The 27945-nt window shown below is 42.0% G+C and overlaps 1 protein-coding gene across 15 annotated transcripts in view; it reads left to right on the top strand.

The window, feature by feature from the left end:
• The window catches only part of CELF4 (CUGBP Elav-like family member 4), a 908448-nt gene that overhangs the window by 738447 nt on the left and 142056 nt on the right, over window positions 1-27945 (top strand). The window lies entirely within an intron of this gene.

Below are 27945 nucleotides of genomic sequence, written 5' to 3'. Positions count from 1 at the left end.
TCCTACCTTTAGAAGTCTTCTCCGCGCAGCGTCCCCGTGGTGTCTTCTGGCTCTGAATTCACTCTGCCAGGCATCGAGCCGGAAGACGCCGTGGGGACGCTGCACGGAGAAGACTTCTCGGAGAATCCAGCCCGACCCTCACTCATGGACTTGAGGGGCTACTCGAAACGAATATCGAATATCGAGTATTTAACTACTCACTCATCTCTAATAACAATCACTCCTGATGAAGACCCATTTCTAGAGTTGAAACACATACAGTAACAGAAAATCTGTCATTAGTTTCATCTCCTTGGGAATATCTTCTTATGGAAGGTAGTTTCCTTGTAGAGCTGTGCCTGGTTTTCAAGGAGCCTTGTAACTTGCCCTAGTAGGAAGAGAAACCTATGATAGATTGTTGTTTCAGGTCATTGCCCCTCATAGGAGGCCACTGATTGACTACTTGAGAGGCCATAAGTGAAGGGTGAAGAGGGATACTGTGTCTCTTTAAGGAGACTGCCTTTGTAGGCCAGGCATTGCTCTATACCTTCCTTCCAAAAGGTGGATCTAGAGGATTAGTTTTCTATTTTTATATCAAGGAAAACTTATTTGTACTAGTATATTATTTTCCCGAATTCCCATCAAAACATGCATGGCCAGTAAGATGCCACACGCCTGAATAAGTGGCCTCCTTAAAGGGTTTGGCCACTCAATTTTAATTTAAGGCACCTCCTTAGCATAGACCATAAATATCTTATCAGTGGGGGCTGATCGTTGGAATCAATGCAACCGGATGCTTGAACCGGAACCTTCATAGTCCCCATTGAGTCCTGCTACTTTGCATATTTTTGTAATGAAGTACACTCCGAAAACAATGGAGCAATTTGAGGTTAGTCTGAATTGGAAGCTGGGAATGGTAATATCACTACATCTGAAATATGACATTCTTTAGCCCATTGACTTCCCCAGAAAAGGTGAAATGTGTCTGATCGCTGGAGGTCCCATCACTGGAACCCTCACCTATCATGAGGGCAGGGGTCAACAAATGCAGCTGTGAGTGTGAGTGTGTGACCACCATAAGTACAAGGCAGTATCATTCTTATAGAAGTGAGCGGACAAGTGATCACACATGCACATTATAGCTCCATCCACACAGGGACCCCTGTTCTCATGTTTGGGTTCTAGAAATGGACCCAGTGAGAACATTATTATCTATCCTGTGAATAGGAGGTATGTGCAGTTTGTAAGAAAAACCCTTTAAATGTTTTTTTCCAGGACTTACATATTGATGACCTATCCTAAGGATGTTATCAGTGGGGGGTCTGACCCCCGCAACCCCACAACTACACTGTTAGAAGAGGTCCTCACCAATAGTGCGGCCTCTTCCCTGTACTGATGAAGTCATGTCCATCGGCCACATGGCACATCAGCAGCTCAGTTCAATTCAAGTGAGTGGGGCTGATCTGCAATACCAAGCGCAGCCTCTACTATATGATGGCGCTGTGGTTGGTATTCAATCCCTCACTTGGGCACTTTGGCCTCTTCAGCAAGCTGATTTGTGGGTGTCCCAGGTCTCGAACCTCCACTAATCACATATTGATGACCTATCCTAAGTTCTAGAAGCCCCCTTGAAGAAATCTAAGTTCTACAAATGTTCTCCTTTAAGTCTCATAAGTTTTTGTCCGCTTCCTTTCAATGTTCCATATCTTTCTGGTGACCGGTCTGTGATTTTCCCAGCCTTTGATGAATTTCTACTTTACATTAAACTCTAGAAGCCGCCTCGCCGCCTCGCGTTCCGGGATGAAATTTCCTATTAATATCTATGGGAGTTTGGGGCCAAAAATAGCTAAAGTGGATATGAGATTTAATGAGTTCTCCCTTGGGGCAGCTGTAGAATTAATTCTGGATTGTTATGTGCTGTAATTAAACAAACGGACTTTCTCAAATACTTACACTGACCCGAAGTCATGCTGTAAATACGAGGCCTGCTGTACCAAGATAGGGAGGATTCTGCTGCCTGAAAAGAAGAACTTGGAGAAACATCTGCAAAAGATATGCTTAATATAAGTTGTATGCGTGTAATTAAACTGTGAGCTGGTCATTTACATATAAAGAATTGTTTTATCATTTGTCTATTGTAACTTCAATTCACATACACATAGGTCGATGAGAATATTGAGCTTTTCTGTGCCCACCACTAGAGGGAGCTTAAAGAGGACATAGCCCAACTTCCACCAACTCAGGTACAGTTGATTCAGGTACAGTTGGAATTTTTTTTTTCTTTACCCCACTGTTCCTGAGCAATTGGTGCTGCTAGTTTCATCACCCAACATCCTACGTAGGCTCTGTACTGTCAGATGTGCGGTCCTAGACTGGAGTAAATAGTCTAGAACCGCCTAAATAACAATAGAGAGCCTAAATAGCATACTGGATGCTGAAACTACTAGGAATGAGAGCTCTGGAACCAAAAAAAATTCCAACTGTGACCGAATCAGTGGGGCAGTGCCTAACAAAAAGTTAGAGTTGGTCCTGGTGGTGAAAGGTTCTCTTTAAAGGCAACATGTTAGGTACATTTGGGACAATAAAGTCCCAAAAATCCTTTAGGACTGGTGATTTAGTGTTCCAAATATTGGGTAAAAAAATAAAAGCTTACATTTATGGCTCATGCACTAGGGTTGAGCCGATCTTGAGATTTCAGGATCGTTTTCAAAATCCAATTTTCAATCATTTTCCATCCGATCCCGATCGTGATCGTGAAATTTGCTCGATCGTCCATCAGGATCCGATCTTTCACGAGCGATCAATCCTAGTGTTAGCTTTTCCCACAATGATTGGCCAGTAGCCAAGCATTGCGGGAACTAACGTGAGAACTCAAACCCGCCTAAAAAGATGGTGATCGGAATTCCGATCGCGATCGTGAAATTTGCTCGATCACCGATTGGAATCTGATCTTTTCTGATCCCAATCACTCAACCCTATCATGCACAGACACGCAGATTTGGATCACTAAATGACCAGTTCATAAAGACCTATTGGTGGTTTAGTGTCCCAAATTTAGATGTAAGAGTTCTCTTTAAGAGATTACTGTTTTTGTATAAACAGTATACAGGAAGCTCTTGAGCTCTCCCTAGTGGTAACTGCTAACAGTATACAGGAAGCTCTTGAGCTCCCCCTAGTGGTAACTACTGGTAAGCAGAATTTTAGCATTGAAATCCATATTAAGGCAGTGGTTTTGGAAAGAGTTAGCTCTAACCACTATAGTGATATATAAAGAGTTGGTAACGAAAAAGCAATCTAATGTTAAAAGGTGCGCGTTCCCTTTAAGGTCTTCTCATTTACTATATAGCCCCGGAGCAGACCATTATGATGGTTTCCTATCAATGGTTTGGAACAAAAGAGCTTTTAGGACAAGATGATAATGATGCCCCCATGAATGATTAAAATCTGACACCTTAATTGGGAGAAATCATAAACTGGAGCGCGTCTCCGTCCCTCGGGGGCTTCAATGTACCCCTCCCCTCCGGGTCTTATCAAACACATGACTCCTTCAGAGGAGAATAAGCTCTCATTCTTTTTGCCAGAAACGTGGAATTGCCTCCATTTAAATGGTATTTTATTGCATTAAAATTAAAAGTTACTTCCAACATCTGTTATTTGCCTGTGGATGCAGATTGAAGGTGAGAGATAAAAATACGGCTAATTATTTGTGGAATTCATGTTCTGGAGCGACTCTGGCTGTTTTCCGGAGCTGTAAATCTTTTGCACCAAGCTTACATGCGGGAAACTTAATTGGTTTGATTTCGAGTAGTTATTATAGCGCACAAAAAGTTTAATTCCATTATTTTGCCACTTCATTTATATGTGCGGGAAAAAAATATAAAACAAAACATTAATTTGACTTAATTGAAAAAGCTCGTCTAGACGCGTCCTGATCTATTCAGGTCTGTGCTCAATGGAGAATTGGAAGTTTATCATTACACATAAAGATTGGCCTCTATATGGAGGGAGGGGATATACGAGACCCCCAATTCTAGACAGTGCAAAAAAAAAATCAAACTCAATGCAGAGAATCAATAGGAACAATAATGTCCGTATTGATAGAATTTTCAGTTTCAATTTTAAATGTGTCATTTTATAGAATTTAAAAAAAATAATAATAATTTTTTTAATAAAATATTTTAAATAAAAATTTTTGACAATAATAATTTTTTAAATAAAATTTTTTAAATAAAAAGCTTCATGTAACAGGCATGTAGATACCCAGTAGAGCAATTTTCAATCAAAAATTGGACAAAAATCCATCAGAGCCCATTACAGTCTAAACATATTAGGTTTCCATGGACCCCATGAATTGAAAACCGAATGAAGGTGTGAACTTAGGGTAAGTTTACAGGTCCCTGGGCTGTTTGTGTTGGGAGCAATCATAGGTAGGGTTGAGCGATCGTGTTCGGAAAAGATCGGATTCTGATCGGCGATCGAGAAAATTTCACGATCGCCATCGGAATTCCGAACACCATCTTTTAATGTGGGATCGAGATCGGTGATCTTTTCCCACAATGCATTGCTTAGCCTTCACACTGAGTATACGCTGTATACTCAGTGTGAAGGCTCCGTTGCAGTTCCATAGGAATGAATGGAAGCAGCCGGCACACAGCCTTAACCCCCTGCGCGCCGGCTGCCTCCATTCATTGGAATGGGAGGCTAAACTAAACATCTCTAGCAGCTACTTACCTCTAGAGATGGCTGCTCCGGTGCCCTCCTTCTTCTTGCCTTGCTGCCCCGCCTCCCAGGTTACTGTTTAAAGAGCTAGGTAGGCGGGGCTTGTGGCTTAGGAGAGTGTGGGCTCTCCGATTAATTAAAAAATCCCATTGACTTGCATTGGGATCGGAATTGGGATCGAGATCAGGTTTGAATGAAAAATGATCAGAAATCGATCCTGAAAAGTCAAGATCGGCTCAACCCTAATCATAGGCCTAAGTGGTGACCTCTTCACAAACAGCAGCTGTGACTACTTAAGGCTCAGTTCACACAGAATTCTTTGTAGAAAAACCACCTCCCAATCATTTCAATGGGAGTCACTAGCAGTTTTTTTCCGCTACCGTTTTTGTCAGCTAGCAGAAAATAAAATGTAGCATGACCCATCTTTAGGCTAAGGCTCCACAGGCCGGAAATGCAGTGCTAAAGCGCTGCAGGAACAACTGTGACGTGAGCACATTGCGGTTCTTCCCGCAGCGCTTTGATCAGAAAGTTCACAGAGTTTTCCTTCTGTTACAATTATATATACGGGAAAGCTTCCGGCGTTTCCGTAGATATAATTGACATGCTGCAAGTTTCAAAACCGCAATGGTTTTGGAAATCGCAGAGTGTCCGCACAGTGAGGATGGAATTCGCATGGATCCCTTCCACTTTGCAAGTGCTGAAAACGCTGCGATTTTTCCTGTGGTGGTTCCACCTCGGGCAAATCACGGCGTTTCTCGCCCTAGGTGGATTCCGCCTTAAAAAACCCATTGAAGTCACTGGGAGGTGGAAAAACCACACATTTTGGTGGGGTTTTTGACACTGCTAGCGTTTTTTTTTTAAAGGGAAAATTCTAAGTCCATACAAATGCTGGTGCAAAAAAAGAAAATGTCAAAAACTGTATCTTGCGAAAAGCCGGGTCAAAAAAAGTTTCCTAATTCTTGAAGCAGATTTTTTCAGGTTACAAAAAACTCTGTGTGAACTGAACCCTAATGGGCCATTTGTGAAGAGGTCACTGCTGAGGTCTGTGATGGGTCGTAGCAGTCACATGGCACATGGCCTGTAAACTGAAGACTAGAGGTGTCTATATGTGGTCATGTGCAAAATTTGGCAAAGAATCCACTCGTGGACATGTAAACTGACCCTTACTCACCAATTGGCGCCTGTATAGCAAGTATATAGAAAGACCATATAACTATATTACCAAGTTTCTGATGTTCAGGTGTCATGGAGAAAATGGGCACTTAGAAATAGGGTCACTTTAAGGCTCCACTACCACGGAGTAACGTGCCGCGCATTCAGACACATATACACGTGTCAGAGCATGAGCACTCAAAACAGATCCCATTCACTTCAATGTGTGCCGGCTTACGGGCACTACACATTGACGTCAATGAGAGGCTTTTTCACCATTGATTTCAATGAGCCGGCACACATTGAAGTGAATGGGATCTGTTCTGAGCGCTCACACCCTGACACGTGTATACGTGTCTGAATGCGCGGCACGTTACTCCTTGGACTTCCATAGTCTCTTTATCTTACCGCCCAATGAGCATTAGACTGTTATTACCGACACGTCACAAACTTTTTTTCTTCCAAGAAGCCTGAATGAGGTTAAACAAACCGGAGATGTTTTCAAGTGTTGAACTTTCTTCTTCGGATCAGAGATCATTGGTCGATGGCTGAAATTTATCCGAGCAATATGCAAAAAAGCTTTATAATGTTCAATATCATTATCAAGGCAATTAGTCTCAGAATCTCCGACTTAGTGGTGCTTGACATGATAATAGTGAACACGGTAACATAGTAACTCGGAGACAAAAAGGATCCGCGGTTCATTGACTTGGTCCATCCCTCCTCGCAGTCATTTATATTCATCATCAGCGGGAGTGTGAGACTGTGCGCAGAATAGTAAGGACTTAGTCAAGTCAAATCACCCTGGTTAACCCTTATGGTCGGTACTTGCTTTAAGACGCCCAATGCCAATACGGAATTCAAAAAGTTTCCAAGACTAGAAGTTAGGAGGACCCCGCATGAAATTTTGGTATATCAAGGTGGTTGGCAAAGTAGGACCACAAAGGACCCCATGTATGGAATCGATATAGTCCTTCTTAATTTCAATACTTAGTCATACAGTCCAAAAATGTGGAGACCATTTAGCCTTTTTGAGGACCATTTTTTATAGGTCCAGAAGGACATGGCGACAAGAGCTTCTGTGGCTATTGAAGGGTAGCTTACTATAAGTAAGGACCATCTGTAAATGAAATCATGGTATTCTTGTGTTGGTGCAATATTATTTGACCCTCTTTCTCAAACAATGGCCATCTGACTTGAACAAAGGGATAGACCAAGGTGGATACTTATAGGCTAACACATATGATACTAATGCAACCCAACTTCAGTTAAGGAGTGGACCATATATTTGTAGAATTGTGTATTATGGGAAATATGGTTACTTATTGGACAGGTCAAAGGGAGGCAATGCCAACCATAGAGACTCCGCCGCAGCTATGGGACTCAGTACTAGTTAACCCCATAGCATAGTAGATGGAAATTGTATTTGTATACAATTAGATTAGCATTGGCTGAACCCACCAAATTCAGCTGGGCTGGTTGACTATCTGATATGTATTTGGGCATCTCAATGTGGAGTAAAGAAGGATTGGACATGTTGATATTTAGTCGCTAAAGGGCAGAGGTGTCTGGCAGTAACTTATGATCATCTCCCTACTCATGTGACTGACATTGTAGGTATATGTACTTAGACAGTATTGACAAATATAGAGGACTGAATAGCTTTAAACATGCCCCAACTATGAAATGACCTCTCACAAATGAATAGCACAGGTGACTATAAGGTACTTTGTTCTTTATTCTTATTAAAGAACCAGTTCCCTTCACCATTTATCAGGTTGAGCTACTTTTTACATAGAAGTCTATGGAGAATTGAAGGGGACACTCTTTCGAGACTCTACTGAGACAATAAATCAATTAACAGCTGCCTCCTCCCCCTCTCCATAGACTTCTATGGGTAAGCCTAGTTCTGAGACACTTACGTGGGGGAAGGAAACAGATTTCTTTATTAAGATATATTACAAAGTTTCTTATATTTACTTGTATTATTCATTTATGAAAAGTTGCTCTATAATCGGAGATACACTTTAAGTGGAAAAATAGATTTAAATAATACAATTTTTGCTTAATCGGCAGCGACTTTGTGCTTTTACGAACTGAGGCAATTGTCCCCACAGGCCGCCTATACATCCCTGATCATAGACAGATGTGATCACATTAATGATCTCTAAATCTGCAATAACTAAGACATTGCTTCTATGGTCCGGAGTAATACACTGAGCTGGCAGGATGAAGGGATAAGGGAAAGTTCCTGCTCTTACTTGGTTTGGCAGAACTTGTGATCATCACAAATTGACCATAAACTTCTAGCACCTCAGTGCTGGAGAACAGAAGTCATCATCATGAAATATTTAGCCAGTGCCTCGCAGCAAAGACCCAGTAACAAGCGGAAAGTAGGGGCCATGAATATGCAGATGTGAAGCAATGTATTCAATAATTCCTGCAAATAAATCAAATTGAGGATGGAAGAAGCGACCACAACATTTCACAATCAATGTGCTTTCTTCTCGAAGGTTATCATTTCCATATATAATATTACACAACCTGTTACCTATATAACATTAGGGCATGAGGAGTGAATGTGGGGTGGTCTCTTATTGGGACTCCTCTAATAGCTACAAAGAGCTAACTTCAGAGGACCACCAGTGCTGTGTCCAGCCACTCAAAAGACGTCATGTAATAATGTGTGGGGGGGGTATTATTTATGTTGTGGGTCCCACTGCAATAGTAGGTGGTTTTAAGTGGTCAAAGAAGCAGCAGAAAACCCCCTTCCCATGAGCCATCACCACCCAAAACACCACCATGATCAACAGGGAGATGTGTTACATCTCTCATACCTCTCATACATCACACCTCTCTAGCATAACCTGACACAATGTAGCACCCATCATAACCACTGGGTGGCCTCATATATACATGGTATAAATACGGTAATGCCGCCCGGCCTCACCCACTGGCGCTCCCTCTTCTAAAGGCATTGTTTTCCCAGTCCCTTTCGACAGACAGTCCAGTCAATCCTTTGTACTTATGGGCTATTTAAAGAGGTTGTGCCACTACACCATGCACAGTTATCCCCTAGCCATAGAACATGGGATAAGTGTCAGATCACTGGGGGCCCAATTGCCGGTTCCCCCGTGATTAGGTAAACAAGGCACTGAAATCCCACCTCCAGATTGCCTATATTTTGACCCATTTCCTAGCTACCTGACTCTAAATCAGCTCCACCTGTCTTGACCCCAGCCTGGTTACCATATAGACCCAGTACTGCCTGCCCTGACCTCAGCTTGTCCACTTGTCCCCTAATTTGGTGGTTTTGGAGTGACTTCTATTGGCAGTAATTCTATACCACTGAACACATATGTGTCTTACCCGTCTGGGAAGTGACTCTATGTCAATAACAATACAAAGCAATAAGCGATTTCAATACCAGCATAGCTTGTCGCAATCCGGAACATAGGGGAGAGAAATGCAATTTCTAGTGAGACAAAGTATAGGAATGTTCCAGCGCTTTCCGCCACATACGTATTGCAAGGTATTTGCTCAGTGATTCATTAATGTGGCAGAGGACGGTGGGTGTAGAAATCAATATTGTTTGAGGAGGAATTAATCTGCTGTGGAATTTCTCTTATGAATTATGTCCGCATGTTACATCGACGTCACATTCAGACTGAAACCCGGTGTAAGCCCTTATGTCAAGCATGAAAAAATCAGAGCTAAAACCAGCAAAGACGTCAATAGATGGAAGTAAATCCAGGGATATTGTTATAGGAAGGGAGAGGTAGGAGTTACATATGGGCCCTGGGGAATTCAGGGGCCCAAATCCTCAATATCATAAACAGCAGGTGGTACAACAAAAGCACTTGTCCTTTCTCTGCACTTCACCAACCCTTAGCATAGTAGAATACAATACACGTTTTTACTGTTCCTTAGGGGTGTTGGCAGACTATGACTATGGAGCAGATACAATTGACTATAGTGGTCATGTTGACAAAAAATCTGGACCCCTAAATATTGACCCAAGCTACATGCCCCTGATACATGATGCTAACAATGCAAATTTGTTCCCTTTTGGCTTTTTAGTTTATGACTGTAGAGTCTCTGGAAAGGGGAGGTGCCAAAGGTTGGCACCTCCCATGAGGAACAAGAATGGGTGAACATACATGCAACATGGTTTATATGGTTCTGATAGCAGTTGCCAGATCCGACCCCATGGTGTATATTCCCATGTATAGTGAATTCTCACACCTTTTGTATAACACTACGTCAAACATATGATATGGCACAAACTACTTCCCACTGCAGACCACAACCAAGTCCACATAGAAATAAACCTTACTTTTCCATGCACCTGAATAGATTCCAGAAACGACACTAATCCAGAAACAACATAGCTGCCGCTGCAAAGCCTGCCATGTATCCCTCGCCCAGGCGCTGCTGCTGTACACGCCTCATTTCCTTTTTATTTGCTGATGCCGAAAAGATAGAAATAAAATAAAAACATATAAACTCCAAAGACAACAACCTCAGAATAATAATACAAGCTCCAATCTTCCTCCATTCCTATTACTTATTCGTCCTGAAATCATTTAAATGGTAATATAAAATAAGCAGTGAAGTGCTAGGTCCCGGGATATGGGGAGGGGCGCTGCTGACTCAGCGATCAGACCCCGCTCACATATACCTGACATTACATCCAGCTAGGACATTATACCAAAGAACTACCTGCAAAGAAGGATGGAAGCTTCTAAAATAGAATGTTATTGGTTTTTGGGTTTTTTTCATTATTGATGGGGTGACAATCTGGTCATTGGGACTCTTACATATCAAATCTATCTATCTATCTATCTATCTATCTATCTATCTATCTATCTATCTGTGTGTCTGTCTGTCTGTCTGTCTGTCTTTCCATCCGTCCATCCGACTATCTATCTATCTATCTATCTATCTATCTATCTATCTATCTATCTATCTATCTATCTATCTATCTATCTATCTATCCATGTAGCTGTTATTATTGGCAGATCACCAAAGTTCCACCTGCTATGAAATATGACTCTATCTATAAAGAAAGAAGAATGCTTCTGAACAATCTGATCACTAGGAGTCTTACATATAAGAATTATCTATGTACAGTATCTATCATCTTTTCTTTCTTTCTTTCTTTCTTTCTTTCTTTCTTTCTTTCTTTCTTTCTTTCTTTCTTTCTTTCTTTTTCACTATTACTCATACCTATCAAACTATCTCCTATCTATCTATCTATCTATCTATCTATCTATCTATCTATCTATCCATCCACCTGTCTTTCTATGGTATCTATTTATAATATCTATCTATCTATCTATCTATCTATCTATCTATCAATTATCTATCTATCTATCTATCTATCTATCTATCTATCATCTATCTATCTATCTATCTATCTATCTATCTATCAATCATCTATCTATCTATCTATCTATCATCTATCTATCTATCAATCATCTATCTATCTATCTATCTATCTATCTATCTATCTATCTATCTGCTATATCTATCTATCTATCTATCTATCTATCTATCTCATATCAATCTATCTATCTATCTATCTATCTATCTATCTATCTATCTCATATCAATCTATCTATCTATCTATCTATCTATCCTCTATCTATCTATCTATCTATCTATCTATCTATCTATCTATCTATCTCCTATCTATCTATCCATCTATCTTTTATCTATTAATCTATCTATCTGGAACAATATTGAGAACTATGTATAAGTCCAGATGTGGCTCAGGTTGGTTTCTGCGTTCAGTCCCTACTTTGTCATTACTCTTCGCTTCCATGAATTCTCGGTGTCCTCACAATGAACCAGTCTCTGGATTAAGCGAGCGGCCTCCTTGTACTTTCCGCACACATTGCTTTCTTTTTATCTCTTTTATTCCTTTATCTTTTTTTTTCCGCAATGTTTTCTGTGTTACAGTTAAGGAAATTTACGACGACAACTTGTAATTCCCCAAAACTGCCCTGTGCGGTCATTTTAGCCGGTGCATGGTGAATTATGCAATAAGCAATCTCCTTAATTAAAACAAATTGCGTTTACTGTATCGGTCCCGGCCATAAATTGCTCCCTTGGGTCTCTCTTTAAGGTTTTCGAGATTCCTTGCTCTTGAGATATGTTGACAGCTTGCTCCCATTACAAAAAACAGTGCGAGGCGAGCCGGGTATCTTTTATATTTAGATTCAGCTCACAGTGGAGATAATGGCAGAGATAACATTCAACCCATTTATACTGATGGAGAATCAGCACGCTAATGTGCAAAAATTAACACGTCTTCATTTTGCTTTTTTATTGCGTTAATGATGCCGTCTTTGTTTACAAGAGCCCGGGGTGAAAACTTTTTGCATCAAATTTCGGGCTAACTTTTCTGATGAATAGTCCGACCGATCAATATTTTATAAACACTTATATTCCCCATTAAACGACAAATCGACAGCACCTTTATAGGGAACTTTTTGTTCTGTTCCTCTGTTATCCCTCCTGGAAATATATGAAAGCATTTACAACTATATTGTGGCGTGTTCCCATATATGATTGGACAGTTTTAGAGTATATGTGGACAAACCTCATTGACAATAAGAATGGCAGCAATACTCATACCAGGAGGAATAATGGAGGAATGGCCTATTGTTAGGGTTAGGGTGTATAGACTTCAATGGGGTTGAGCTACAACACTAGGAATACCCCCCATATGAATTAGTAGCTGTCTCTTCAATGTGTTAATCAGCAAGGGTCTCAAAGGATAGACCCCTTCCCCAATCTAACAGTATTGGAGATATCAATGTTAAAGGGCTATCTATGCCATCACATTATACTCATTGGGGTCCCAAACTCTGGAAAATCCCCTTGGCTAGACATGTCTACTAGATATTTGTGTCATGAGATCATTAGCTTTTCAAGACAATACTGTTTTGCGATATTGTGTCACAACGTGATATGCTATGTGTGTATATGAGCCATCTAGTGGCTGTGTTGTGAATTGCAGCCTGTCAAAGTTGCAATATTGTATTGAATGGTTTTTGTTGGTGAGTTAGGTAGAATTTGGGCACATCCAATTATCCCATCCCATTTATGAGATGTGACTACCCTTTAGGTCCTTGAGAGAACCCCTTAAAGGGAATCGCCAAGCACCGTTGTGTCTGACAAAACACTACAAGAACCTAGATGGTTTTCTTGAATGTCGTCCATTAACCAGGAAGGTTGGTTATCACTTGAGAGAACTTCTAGACCTTCTGTCATGGCAGAGCTGAGTTCGTCCATTTAAAGGGGAATGTACTGTTCAAGGGTCTTGAATATTTATGGACTTTAAGATAGGGGCCTGACATGTGACTTAAATGGTAGATTTTTATTTAAAAAAAACATTGACTATAAGGGGGTAAAAACTTTTCTGCCTTGGGGCAACACGGTGGCTCAGTGGTTAGCACTGCAGCCTTGCAGCGCTGGAGTCCTTGTGTTCAAATCCCACCAAGGGCAAAACAACATCTGCAAGGAGTTTGTATGTTCTCCCCATGTTTGCATGGATTTCCATCCCATATTCTAAAAAGACATACTGATATGGAAAAAATGTACATTGTGAGCTCTATATAGGGCTCACAATCTACATTAAAAAAAAAAAAAAAAAAAAAACTTTGCTGCCTCTGAAATTGTTTGCCTATGGAAGACATATAATATTTCATAAATATCAGAGATAGATGTAGAACCTACCACTGGGCCCCGCACCTACCTCTAATATGACACCATCCCCCAGCTCTCCCTCACCCCAAGATCTATGAGCTATGTTGCTTCCAAAACACCCATAGGTCTGGTTCACTTCAGGTTTCCGCTCGGGAAGTCTGCACCCCATAGACTATAAATATCAGAGATAGATGTAGAACCTACCACTGGGCCCCGCACCTACCTCCAATATGACACCATCCCCCAGCTCTCCCTCACCCCAAGATCTATGAGCTATGTTGCTTCCAAAACACCCATAGGTCTGGTTCACTTCAGGTTTCCGCTCGGGAAGTCTGCACCCCATAGACTATAATGGGGTCCGTGTGGTGTCTGCATGAAACCCACGTAGAGAAAAGTCTTGCCCGCACCCTTTTCTCTCTGAAACCGAGTGGAAACCATATGGACCCCATTATAGTTTATAGGGTGCGCAAGTTTCCTTTAACTAACCACTTTTTAATGCGTATAGGAAACACGAACGCAGATGTGAACCTGACCATAGAAGTGAATGGGAGATATAGAAACAATGTGGCTCACTGTTCTACACTGTTTCCGTAACTCCCATTCACTTCTATTGGAGTTTTGGGAAACAGCGTAGCTAAGAGAGAGATTTCACTATCAGAATGTATGGGGTGAATGAGGTATTAGAGGGTTATTGTTAGAGATAGGTACGGGTCCCGAAGGAGGTACCTGTGTCTATAAGACATACATTACTTTGGTGATATAACCCCTTTAGTGGACTATCCAGTTACAGTTAGCGAGTTAACCCCTTCCGTGTGGTGCATATTTATTGTGCTTATATAGCGTCATCATATTCCGCAGCACTGTCCCATACAAGGGTCATCTACATCCCCATCAGTATGTCTTTGGCGTGTGGGAAGAAACCCACACAAACACAGGGAGAACATACAAACTCCTTGCAGATGTTGTCCTTGGCAGGATTTGAGCCCAGGACTCCAGCGCTGCAATGCTAACCACTGAGCCCCCATGCTGCATAGCCGTAACTGCAACATTACATCTCCAGCTCTGCTACATCTCAACCATTGGACTAGAATTGTAGAAAACTCTTGTAACATTGGTTCTAGAACCCAACCCACCTTCCAAAAAACTCTTCTTGAGAGGTATATAAGACGTCTCTGGCCGCTGAAGCATCTGGTTCTCACTTTCCTAAGATCTCCGGCTGTGTCGGCCGGAGTCACGCTGCATTCCCTGCGAGGAACAAAGAGGTTAATTACTGTTCGTGCTTTCCAAGGCCGTTTCCAGGAGCCATTTTTCAGCAATATAGTTAATATAATGGCATTTCATTTGCCATTTGCTTGCAGAGCGCAGGCAGTTTCAGCCCATTTGTAAGTAAAAGATATTCCAAATATTGATAATGTGATATTATGAATATGTAATCTACTGATACATCAAAATAATAGTGCCGTAAAGGCCGTAAAATATATCGGTTATGCTCTCCGAAAAGTGATTATACTGTCTGCAGTGCTAAAAACTATTGATCCTTAGCTGTGATAGGATCTTTATGTGTGTTTAACACAATGTCATGTAAGCGGCGAGTGCCGGGGCCAGCCGGTGGAGGGGCGCACACAAGACTACCGTGACCTTTAGCAAAGTCTTCAAGCGGTCATTTGTCTTCTACCGCCATAGAGTGATGTGCAAAAATAAAGATACTGCGGAACTTATCAATCCGTCTTGGACAGATTTTTGACATACAGGAATTATATTGTGATATCAAAGCCCTTTCTTGCCCCAAATATGCGCCACAATTCTGAGCCCTGCTCGCAACATTGTACAAATATGGGCAGAGTAAGTCAGCAGGGCGCTTCAGCCTAATATATACTTATTATATCTCATGCTAGTTTTCTGGAAATCTATGTCAGATGTAGGTGCCGTATCTATCTATCTATCTATCTATCTATCTATCTATCTATCTATCTATCTATCTATCTATCATCTATCTATCTATCTATCATCTATCTATCATCTATCTATCTATCTATCTATGCATCTATTCCCTATTGGTCTATCTATCTATCTATCTATCTATCTATCTATCTATCTATCATCTATCTATCATCTATCTATCTATCTATCTATCTATCTATCTATCTATCTATGCATCTATTCCCTATTGGTCTATCTATCTATCTATCTATCTATCTCCTATCTATCTATCTATCTATCTATCTATCTATCTATCTATCTCCTATCTATCTATCTATCTATCCATCCATCTATCTATGCATCTATTCCCTATTGGTCGGTCTATCTATCTATCTATCTATCTATCTATCTATCTATCTATCCATCTATCTATGCATCTATTCCCTATTGGTCGGTGTATCCAGGGCCGGCGTCAGCGCACGGCATAGTCGGGCAAGTGCCGGGGCCCACAGAGCCTCTGGGGGCCCCCCGGCACTTGCCTGTCACAATTTCAGCTCATCGGCGTCCGTCCGCCGACGAGCTGGAATACATACGCGATGCAGGAGCTGAGAGATCAGCTCCTGCTTTAAAGCTCCGGCCCGGCTTGCGTGTGTAGGCGTGATGACGTCATCGCATCACGCCTACACACGCAAGCCGGGCCGGAGCTAAGCAGGAGCTGATCTCACAGCTCCTGCATCGTGTATGTGACTGGAGAGAGGAGCATCGGGGGAACGATGGAAGGTGAGTGATAGAAGGTGAGTGTAAGTGTTTGTTTTGTATTACATATTAAGGTGAAACATAATGAAGGGGGCCCATGAAACTGGGGGGCAAATGAAGGGGAGGGGGGGAACGGCATGACACTGGGGAAGATGAAGGTGGTGGGGAGAGAACAGCATGAAACTGGGGACAGAGATGGAGGGGGCCCAAAGAAACTGGGGGGCAAATGAAGGGGAGGGGGGGGGGACAGCATGACACTGGGGCAGATGGAGGGGGGGAGAACAGCATGACACTGGGGCAGATGGAGGGAGTGGGGAGAGAACGGCATGGAACTGGGGACAGAGATTGAGGGGGCCCAATGAAACTGAAGGGGCAAATGAAGGGGAGGGGGGGGAACGGCATGACACTGGGGCAGAGACGGGGGACATGAAACTGTGGGCAGATGAAGGGGGAGAACATGATGAAACTGGGGACAGAGATGGAGGGGGGACACGAAACTGGGGGCAGATGAAGGGTGTATATGAAACTGGAGGAGAGATGGAGGGGGGGCATATAATTTACAGGTGACTGTAGGAGGATTATACTGTGTGGGAGCACATAATAAATGAATGAGAATGGGTGGAATCAACATAAAAGTGGGTGGAGCTAAATTTGCAGCGGCACGCAGAGCGCGCCGCACATTTTGCCCCTCTTTCTGCTCTTTAAAAGATTGGGAGGTATGGCGTTGGTGACGCCACACTCCTGCATGACGTCACTCGCTTCATCTGCAACGCAGTGTCTTGACTCCCCCGCCTCCTTTACAAGGGGGCCCACTGAGGCTCTGTCGCCCAAGGGCCCATAAAAACCTGGAGCCGGCCCTGGGTCTATCTATCTATCTATCTATCTATCTATCTATCTATCTATCTATCTATCTATCCTATCTCGGCCCAGTTACTGCACAGTCTTCCATTTATTTGGACAACCCCTGTTATGTTTGGCCCAGGTGAAGAATCATTGTCATGTGAAATCAGTTTAGATCTTTTGACCTTGGAGGAATCCTGGAGTAAATATGAGATTTAGTCTGTGAATTTCTTCCCTGACTCCTGCATATTATATTTTTAGTGAACACATAATGATGAGACGTTTTAGCCATCGGCATGTGTTTGGCAGCAGGAGACTGGAGTCTCAGAATGGACCTGCTAATTGATATGATACTTTGGAACATAACTGGATTGACAGCTTAATGAAGTGCAAGAAGAAGGAAGAAATGATGTGTACTTCCCAGTGTTATCTGTGCCATAGCTGGGCCTAATAGACCCTTTATCTGTCAATTAAGAGTAATTATAGAGCCTGGAAGAGAAAAAGTTATTGCCTAGAAACAGTATCTGTAAGTGAAGGTATCTATCTATCTATCTATCTATCTATCTATCTATCTATCTATCTATCTATCTATCCATCCATCCATCCATCCATCCATCCATCCATCTATCTATCTATTTATTTATCCAGGGATGTAACTACCATGATAGCATTGGTAGGCATTGTCACAGGGCCCAATACATTAGGGGGCCCGGTGGGCATCTGTAGTGTTGTTGTTTTTTTTTTTTTAATAGGTGGTTACTTGCTGGAGTTACCCCAGCAGGTAACGGGTCCTATTTACTTACCTATCCTAGTTCCTGCTCAATACCGCCTGCACTTCCCCTCCTGTGGAGGCCGCTGTGATCAGGAGCCAGGATCAGTAAGTAACTCCACAGGCCTGCGAACCCCAACAAACCCTCTATCTCTATACTCGGGGATCCTTTAAGACCCCAGAATATAATGATTGTTGGGCCAGGGTAGGTCAGGGAACATTAGAAAACTCTGCTACCTACCTCTCCTGTACTTCGGCAGGGTTTGGGCCTGCTTGGTGACATTACAGATGTCACGTGGGCCAGGCCGGCGTCTTTATGCATCACGACGCTGGCCTGGATCAAGGTGATGTCTGGTCCAACATTGAAGAGATCTGCGGGGAGTGCGCCAGAGCCCAGGAAAGGTAAGTTTGAGAGTGTTTTTTATGTATGTATTTTCCCCTGGCTTTCCAATCATTATACTTTGGGGTCTGAAAAGTCGGAGGGATGGCTCCGTGTCAAATTTTTGCCTCAGGCCCAGTCATTCCTAGGTACGCCACTCTATCTATCTATCTATCTATCTATCTATCTATCATCTAGCTATCTATATCTATCATCTAGCTATCTATATCTATCTATCTATCTATCTATCTATCTATCTATCTATCTCTCCATATCTATCTATCTATCTATCTATCTATCATCTATCTATCTATCTATCTATCTATCTATCTATCTATCTATCTCTCCATATCTATCTATCTATCTATCTATCTATCTATCTAAAACAATTAGAATAAGTTTCCATCGGTTAGAGAATGTTCTTACTCTTAGAGATAATACCCCTCCATATATTTGGTGTGGGGGGGGGAGGAATACCTCTATGGCCAGCATTACATAGGAGCAGTAGTCTTACAGAGCGGGTATGTGTCACGTGATGTTCTCCCCATACTGGGGGAGGATTCGGATCATTGAAACCCCAGTAGAATTACCATAGCGTTAATAGAGCCGGCCAGCACAGGCATAAAATGGAAAGCAAATTTTGTCCCTTTGCATCAATTATTAACCAAGAAAGAAAAAGGAAAATCAATTTTTGGCAGTGGCTCCTGAGCAGATAATAAAGTCTTTACAATTCTCACATGAAAGGTTTCGCTTCGGAGAGGGATGCACTAAAGCTGCCTCTTTAATAATTCAACTTGACATTGGCAACGAGGACCCGGAGCGTCGCTTCTCTGCAAACTTTTCTCTCCATCCGTCCCGCAAACATTGGCTGGATGGTTTCATCCTGATCTTTGTGCTTGGAGTGAATTCTGTACTAGTAAATGTAACCTTATACATCTCGTGCCAGCCGTATTCACCGGCTACATAAAAAAAATCATAAAGGAGCATCAAATTCTCAATGTGAGGGCACTAAAGAACAACGGGCTCAATGGATCATAAGCTGAGCCTATGACATGGCCAACCTGAACATGTCGCCTTTATAGGAGCCAGTATTGGCACTGTAAGACTCTGTTCACACCTCTGCTAAGAGATTTCTGCAGTGGATTCCATCATAAATGATAAAAGCCAAGGAAGAAACACAAAGAACCTAGGGGAATAAGAATTCAGTGGAGTCCATTGGGCACCATTGGTCTGTCATAGGATGGATTGGGCAATCCATGATTCTGGTTTTCTCCTCTTATACCATGATGGAAAAGCAAAAAATGTTGACAAAAGTGTGAACAGAACCTAATATGGATTCTAATATATGAATAGGTAGATAAACAGATAGATATGAAAGATAGATAGATAGATAGATAGATAGATAGATAGATAGATAGATAGATGAGATAGAGAGATAGATAGATAGATAGATAGATAGATAATAGATGATAGATAGATAATAGATAGATAGATAGATAGATAGATAGATAGATAGATAGATAGATAGATAGATAGATGAGATAGATAGATAGATAGATAGGAGATAGATAGATAGATAGATAGATAGATAGATAGATAGATAGATGATAGATAGATAGATAGATAGATAGACGGATAGATAGATAGATAGATAGATGATAGATAGATGATAGATAGATAGTTCCCCTAGGTTTCCAAGATGGTAGCATTAACAAGGCAAGTGGGCTATGCCCACATATTTACAATAAATGTTCCCTGTTTCCATCTACAATCTCTAATTCTCAGTATCTATCCACAGTATCTATCTATTTATCTATATATCTCCTATCTATCTATCTATCTATCTATCTATCTATCTATCTATCTATCTATCTATCTATCTATCTATCCATCCATCCATCCATCCATCCATCCATCCATCCATCCATCCATCTATCTATCTATCTATCTATCTATCATCACTACTATATATATATATATATATATATATATATATATATATATCAATGTAAATAATTTTAATACAATTCCCTTTTATCAGCTTTCTTTCTATATAACACTCTGTGTTATTTTTCCATATGTAACAAACTACAAACTACAGTGAAGACTGACACAGGGTGAAGATGTAGGAGGACGGGTAAAGAGGGTTTATCAACATAGACAAACAAACATTTTGTGGGGCTCTTTTTATAGTTTGCGGCAAAATGACCTCATTTAGTTTGCACTTGTTGAATATGACGTCCAGAGTTTATCTGGTGAGACCTCATGGGGAGACGTCTAGGACCCCTGTGTTATGTACATATAGCATAAGTGCACGTATAGTATCCCCTTGTGTATATATAACCAGCACACTGCCCCATTCCGCCCGCTAATGTCCAGCTGGGAGCGCAATGTCTTCTGGCGGTGACTACCTGTCTCTTTAATTCCTACTGTCTCCATAGTCTAAATGGAATTCATGAGAAGTAGCAGCTGACTCCAGAGTTCAAATTCATTGCATTGCAATGACTGGGAAACAGAAGGCTTTCTTGCATAATTTAAGGAATTCATTTCCATTCCGCCGTTCTTGTTTTTCATCTGGTTATTTGCTCTTAACACCAGACCCACTTTAAAATGGAGATGCGGAAAAGCAAATGTGCTCATAACCGGTGTACGACTCCCCCAAATCTTGATTTATTTTCCTTATTAAAATCACGATATTGGAGATTTAAATAATATTCAGATTTTTTTTTTTATTTACATGTGCTCAAAAAAAAACCTACAAAGATGGCTGGAACGAGATCAGATGACGTTCAGATGTCTAGTAAACTCTGCTCTTTGACTTGGTAAACGTGTTATTCCTAGAATAGTAATAATACCGTACCTAGTAAGCATGAAAAAGACCGCAACGGCGCGCTACACCGCTAACACAGCGTGCCTGATATATGGCATTCATTTACTTTTACTCTATACAGTACATACGCATAAATATGAAATAGTTGATGCAAAGTAGTGTATATACAGTGTTGTGCAAAAGTTTTAGGCAGGCATAGAGGAGCTGCAAAGTAAGAATGCTTTCGGAAATAGAAGGGTTAATAGTTTATTTTTGTCAATGAACAAAATGAAGTGATAAAGAAAAGAGAAATCTAAATCCCATCAATATTTGGTGTGATCTTTGCTCTTCGGAGGAGGAGTCCTGGAAGTGATGATCCGGCCCCCACAGAGCCCTGATCTTATCATCCAGTCTGTCTTGGAGGACAGGAAGAGACAAACAGATTGGAGCAAGCCTACATCCACAGAAGATCTGTGCTTAGTTCTCCAAGATGGCGGGAACAGGGAGCAACCTCCCTGCCGAGCTCCGACCGATTTTAGGCAAAGTGGGGATCAAAGCTAGTCAGAATTGGGACAACTTGGCCCGTTTTATTTAGTATAACTCACCCTGAATACTGGCGCGAGTTATATCTGAATTCCCGTGTGGCATAGATTTAGTTTCGGAGACGTGGCACCTCCTGCGGTGCTCCAGAATTATTACAAGGCTGTAGCCACTAAATAATTCTGGAGCTGCCAGCGCTCGAAATATAAAGATGCTCCAGCCTTCATCTAAATCATACTAAGAGCCTATTCACACGGCAGGGTTTCATGGCCACGTGCTTATCGCTTCCTTTTAAATTAAAGGATCTATTCACACGGCGATTTTTTTTTTTTTACGTGGATCGGCCAGTCAACCCCTTTCATAGAAGGCAAGCTGAGCCCTGACCGGTTGCTCTGGATCCCGTATCGGCACATAACTCACAAACTGACATGTCCGAGAATTTTTAGATTTTTGGGGGATTTTAGGTAAAACGACCAAGCGTAAAGGGTTAAACCGATGCATTTTTCTTTTTTCCTTCCCAGTACGCTGGAAAGTAAGACGAACAAGAAGGGCAGGAGTCGAAAAGGAAATTTAGAAACCTATTAAGCAAAACATAACAGGGAATCTCTAACATTTCACTGGCAAACTGCTCCAATCTCGGGCTGAAATGAGATAAGTGCGGTTTTCGTAAGCTCAGATCTAAAATTACTCCCGGGCGCGGAAAAAAAAAATACCATAATGTCACATTTAAATAGATGGGACTTGAAACGTTCTTTTTTTTTTGCAATTACACTTGGAGAGATATAATAAACCAAGACAGGGATATATATATATATATATATATATATATATATATATATATTCTATCTCTCTCTTTTACCCTACATACTTACGAGCCTTAGTGTGAATGGAGCTCTGAATTTCGATAGGCCGCCACCGCCGCCGCTATTGGCAGCTCGGAATAAAAGCTGTTTAATTGCAGGCCTTTCATTGTGCGCCGTGTCAAAGCGTAGGCTTATAATTGCAATCATCAAAACTCTTTCAGAGCCTCCGTATCTACCTGACCCCTGATCACTTACCATCAAACCTATCTTATCCAGCGGCACACAGAAGCATTTTCAGCGGCGATGATTAAAAAATACGAGAGATGCGCCGGCCGGATCAGCGCTGAGAGCTAATTTAAGCTGCACACATCAGAAATTATAGAAAATAACTCGGTAACCAGCGGCCGGTGGAAGAAAAAAAAAAATAATTGATTCTCCTGGACTGCTGAGTGGTGTGGTCAGCACGCCGTTCCATTAAATTCCTGGTGAAGAGATAGGAAGAGGCAGCTCAGGGGGCACGGGGGGGGGGGGGGGGCACACGAGACAGGGGCTTCGTGGCACCGGACAGAAAAGCTACTAGGAATTTTAGGACGGGCTCACGGATCAGAGGATACAGACCTGTGCCGTATAGGGTGCATTTGGGGCCTAATGGGCGTCGGAAGCCAGATACCAGTGCTGTGATGGCATGGGGTTGGAGTTTGTCCTCTCCTGCTTTCCATAGTTGGTCCCATGTGGGGTGTGATGAGGTCACCGGGCAATGATTATGTCATCGATTATATACAGTGTCAGAAAAATTCATTCTTTGCCCCTGACTATTTGTACCCTGGGGTACTGTCAGTAGGTGCTGCCTGGTTCTTGCCTTCAACTAGGATCCGCTTAGCTCTGTGAGACAGGAATATGGGCACACACAGAGGCAGATTATAATATGTGCAAAATGTGTGGCCCGTGGTTGTAAGGGGGCCCAGCAGCAACTATATATTTCCCACATTATAATTCAACCTAATTGTATCGGCATTCGCCAATGGAAGTTTATTGGAGGTAAGTATGGGTTTGTAAGGTTTGCCCGGCAGTTTTGTTCAGACCAAACACCAACGGCCATTATTATACTCTTGGGTCTCTTGAGACTACAGTTTATAATAAGCAAAGGCTACTCAACTCCTCTGGGCTCGGACATGTCCTCTTTGGGCATCTTTCGGACTCCTGAATGAGGTCATTACACCGACATGACCCACATGATCGTTGGTGATCGGTGACTAAGTTGATCCAAAATTGGTTTCGACTCCAACCCTGACCCCTCAGAATGATACCAGTCCTATAGGGTGAATGGAGCAATGGCAACATATTGACACATCAGAGATGGAGACCCTCATAATTGTTATCAGTGGGGGTCCATGAGGTCGGACACATCCCTTAGCTCTCGATAGAGTCATGGGTCGACCCCATTAACTGAAAAAGAGAATCACATACATGGCTATCCCCTCTCTCCCGCTTCATTACCAAAGAGCCATGAGGTCCCCTACACACCCATGGGGGTGAATGCCCTTGTGCACATACCACTGGGTCCTATCAGTCGATTTTAAGGACACGTTGATCCCGGGTTTTTATACTGACTGCCAGATTGGAGTTGGGAAGGAATTTTTTCCCCTGAAATGGGGCAATTGGCATGACCCTCATGGGGGTATTTTTTTGCCTTACCCTGGATCAACACTGTAGGGGACTGTAGGGTTATAGGTTGGACTTGATGGACTGATGTCTTTATCCAACCTCATCTACTATGTAACAATGTACACCCAGTGACCTGGGTCGAAGTGACAAACACAAAGTGTCACCTAATTTTGCTCAGCCCACTCTCAACCAAATGAACTCTGCTAGACGTAGCCTCTGATGGGCGCAGAAGTCACACATCCGCACTCCATAGTTGTGTATTTTTCCTCTTGACCCGCTGTGTCAGTGTTTTCACGTTAATTATAGCGCACAAGGCACCAAATCGTGTAGAGAAAATGTCACTCTTCCAAGAAAACGGGAAAAAAAAGTGCCCCCCAGCCCCCGCTTCTTGTATTGGAATAATAAGCATCCAATATTAGCACAATATATGTCATGGAGCGGAGGGTTGTGCGCGTGAAGCCTTTTCACAAGGCATCAGGCACATTGGTGGCACAGATGTGCACCGACACAATGAAGCGCACCATTTTACAACAAGATGATAACAGTAAAGGAATCCTGGCAACACAATTTTGTTACGCTGTCTCCGCTCATTAGCCGCCTCCATCCAATCCTTTTATTTTTGTTTAAATGGCATTTAGCAAAATGTTACAAGCCTCCCCTCCATGTCTCTTGGCTTCCCCGGAATACACCTGCACACCGACAGGAGCTGAGCCGGTTGTATCCATCCTGACAGATGTCAACATGGATTTCATCGCAGGCATCAGCTGTGTCATTCCTAATGATTCTAAGCAGGAAGATCAGTCCTTGGCTTCATTACATCCTCTGCTGCCCTTAGGATGCATAAGGGAGACTGCGGTAATCATTCCTGACCCTGCCAGATCCGGGGGTGCAGGGAGGAGAGACGAGGAGCTGTATCACTACTACTTAGGAGTATGGAGAAGATCTACTGGAGCAGCAGGATGACTCAAGAGCTCAGCGTCTTATAGCACATGCTGCATATTATCTTCAGCAGCATTGGTCTCCAGTCACATCCAAAGCTGCATCAAGAAATACAACCTGCAGCGGTTAGTGTTTCTTTCCCTATGGCCATACAGACTAATATAAGCAATGCAATTCCCATAATGCAAGACAGCAGACGTGATTCAGGATGGGAAGGGGGGGGGGGGGGGGGTGACTGGAGCGTCAGGCAATGGACTAGCTAAATAATGCTGAATATATATTATATTTATATATATATATATATATATATATATATATATATATATAAATTAAGGCCTGATATGATCCTGAAAGGAGTCGCAGACCGAAAAGATGATCTTTAGTGCCGTGACGGAAATCACAGCCAAAGTCACCGTGTAGCCCTAAAGCCAATGATTGGATATAGCAGAACTGAATTTGTCATTGACCTGTGTCCATTTGTGCCCTGGGATTGCTCAGTAAACTGTATTAAAAGAAGAATATGCAAATCTGTCTTCCATGATGTAATTAGGAAGTCAGGTGCCTCAGTGTTGCAAACCAATAGAGGGCGCTCACTGGAATGTGCAAGCCTGTCTTCCCTGATGTAATTAGGAAGACAGAATGTCAGTAATATAACCCAATAAAGGGAGAGACTATACCTGGTAATAATCCCAGCATCATTGCAAAACAAAGGTCTTGGAAGGTCGAGTATGATGTTAAAGGGAGCAGCCTCTATTGGGCCATATCACTGAGATTCTGTCTTCCTAATTACATCAGGGAAGACAGGCTTGCACATTCCAGTGAGCGCCCTCTATTGGTTTGCAACACTGAGGCACCTGACTTCCTAATTACATCATGGAAGACAGATTTGCATATTCTTCCCATGGTCCCTTGCAAAGTGGAGTGCTAAAGGCTTAATAAGTCTCCACACACCTATATGATGGTCTCTCCCCAAGGAGTGATGATATCCCCCTAAACTGTATTAAGTGAAACCAGGGATATCATATCAGAACTGAATTCTCACTGAGTAGTGCCAAATGGCAAACTCGACTCTCCTACGTCAATACTTCTAACATATATATATATATATATATATATATATGTCTAATAGCGAAGTATAATATTGGACTTTTACACACACTCAGTATCCTAAAGGAGAATAAACTGTCTGGACTTATTTGCCAATAAGAAGCCAATGTCTTGTCAGACAGCACAATAAGCCGATGTCCGGATCGCTCCGCAGAGACGGCGAATGGTCGAATAGCATTGAGCACTTATGGATTTATATGGCAGAGTTATTTCCTGCATGGGTTTTCTTGGGGAGGTCGCCCTCTTGGAGACGATTTTTCACACGAAAATCTGAAATAAAATTTGCAAACTTGAATGTTAAACAAAGATGGAAATTACAATTGTAGCAACCTGTGCCGCTAAAGCTATTGGAGAACTACAACTCCCAGCATACAAGGAGCACTATTTAAGTAGATGGGAGGATCCAGGTTCACTTTATGTCTTACTCCCCTCTCCCACTGATCACACATACACATTCATCCGAGCCAAGCACGCATGTGTATGGGAGAGCCACTAACGTAACAAGTATATGGCCAAAATGACTGCAGTAAACCCCAATATTCCACTTTTCCCGACTAAGATTTTGGAATATGGGGAGGGGGTTGGCATCTTCATACTGTAGATCTGCTTTGGTTCCCAATTGAAGGAGCATTATAAAGATGTCTTCGACCTTTATCTTGGCTTGAATTTATTCAACGACTCAATTTTGCCAATTCAATACAATGGTGCAAAGTAATCAGTAAAACCCTTGACAGGTTGAAGTTCACAACACAACCACTAGGTGGCCACATATAGAAAAAAATATAGTATAGACATCTCAGGACAGAGTATCACAAAATCATTAAGAAAAAACGGTCATCTCAGGATATGTGGAGCTGTGAGAAAAGGTAAGATAGGTCATATCGGTAACGCTCGATATGCCCTATCACCCTGAATATGTGAATTTCCATCTTAGTTTTAGATTAAAATTATTCTAAGTTTATCCTGAACTATTGAAAGACTTTGATATCATTTATAAGAGTCGTCCACACTTCGGAGGTTTTTGCCTAGCACCCATCGATATTACCACAAACCATTGAGACCCCCATTCATTACGGAAAGAGTCAAGCCAACGACTTAGCCCTTTCCTCTCCATTCGCCGCCGTATCCGTGGCACGGTTCTCTTCCCACCTGCCATAAAAGAACAGCCGCTCATCATCTTTCCTTTTCAACCGGCCTAGAATCTCCATCCAGAGGAGCGGTAGCTCTGATTTCGTCACAGAACATTGACTTTTGGGTAAATTGCATAATTTCGGCTCCTATGGCAGTCAATGGCCACTGATACATGACCCTTGTAATGTGTTCGGAGACCCCCTTCAGCAATAATACGTTTTATGATTCATTGTTTTTCTACAGCTCAGTCTTCTTCCGGACCCGACACCCTGAGGCTTTCGTCTAATTGAATTATAAGGGCTTCATGAGCAGTTTGTATTTCATACCGGGAAAATAGCGGAGGCCTGTCCTGTGCTAGGACTATGCAGAGAAAGCCTGTAATTCAATTACATAGACCCTGTGGACATAATGTCCTCTTGTTAGAGTTAAAGTGGACATAGTCGATATTTCACTGTATCTCTCACTTTACTGCCCGATTATCACGTTTTACCATAGGGCAAAGCGGCTGATCAAGATTCAGTCGGAGTCTCCTTGAAGCATTATGTCTTCACCCTTAGTGCCCTTCCTTCATATATATGTAGGAATTTTTTTTTTTTTTGTAGTAGAATATCAGATACATAATACTCATGAATGAAATAGAGATTTCAAATAGAGTACATTTCACCACTTTCACCAACTCCAACTCTTTACATCTTCCATCAGACGTTGCTTCACTGATTCT

Source organism: Leptodactylus fuscus, chromosome 1 (assembly GCF_031893055.1).
Source record: "Leptodactylus fuscus isolate aLepFus1 chromosome 1, aLepFus1.hap2, whole genome shotgun sequence".
NCBI lineage: Eukaryota > Metazoa > Chordata > Amphibia > Anura > Leptodactylidae > Leptodactylus > Leptodactylus fuscus.
The sequence above is the reverse complement of the archived record's forward strand: the minus strand, read 5'-3'. Positions and strand labels throughout refer to the sequence as shown.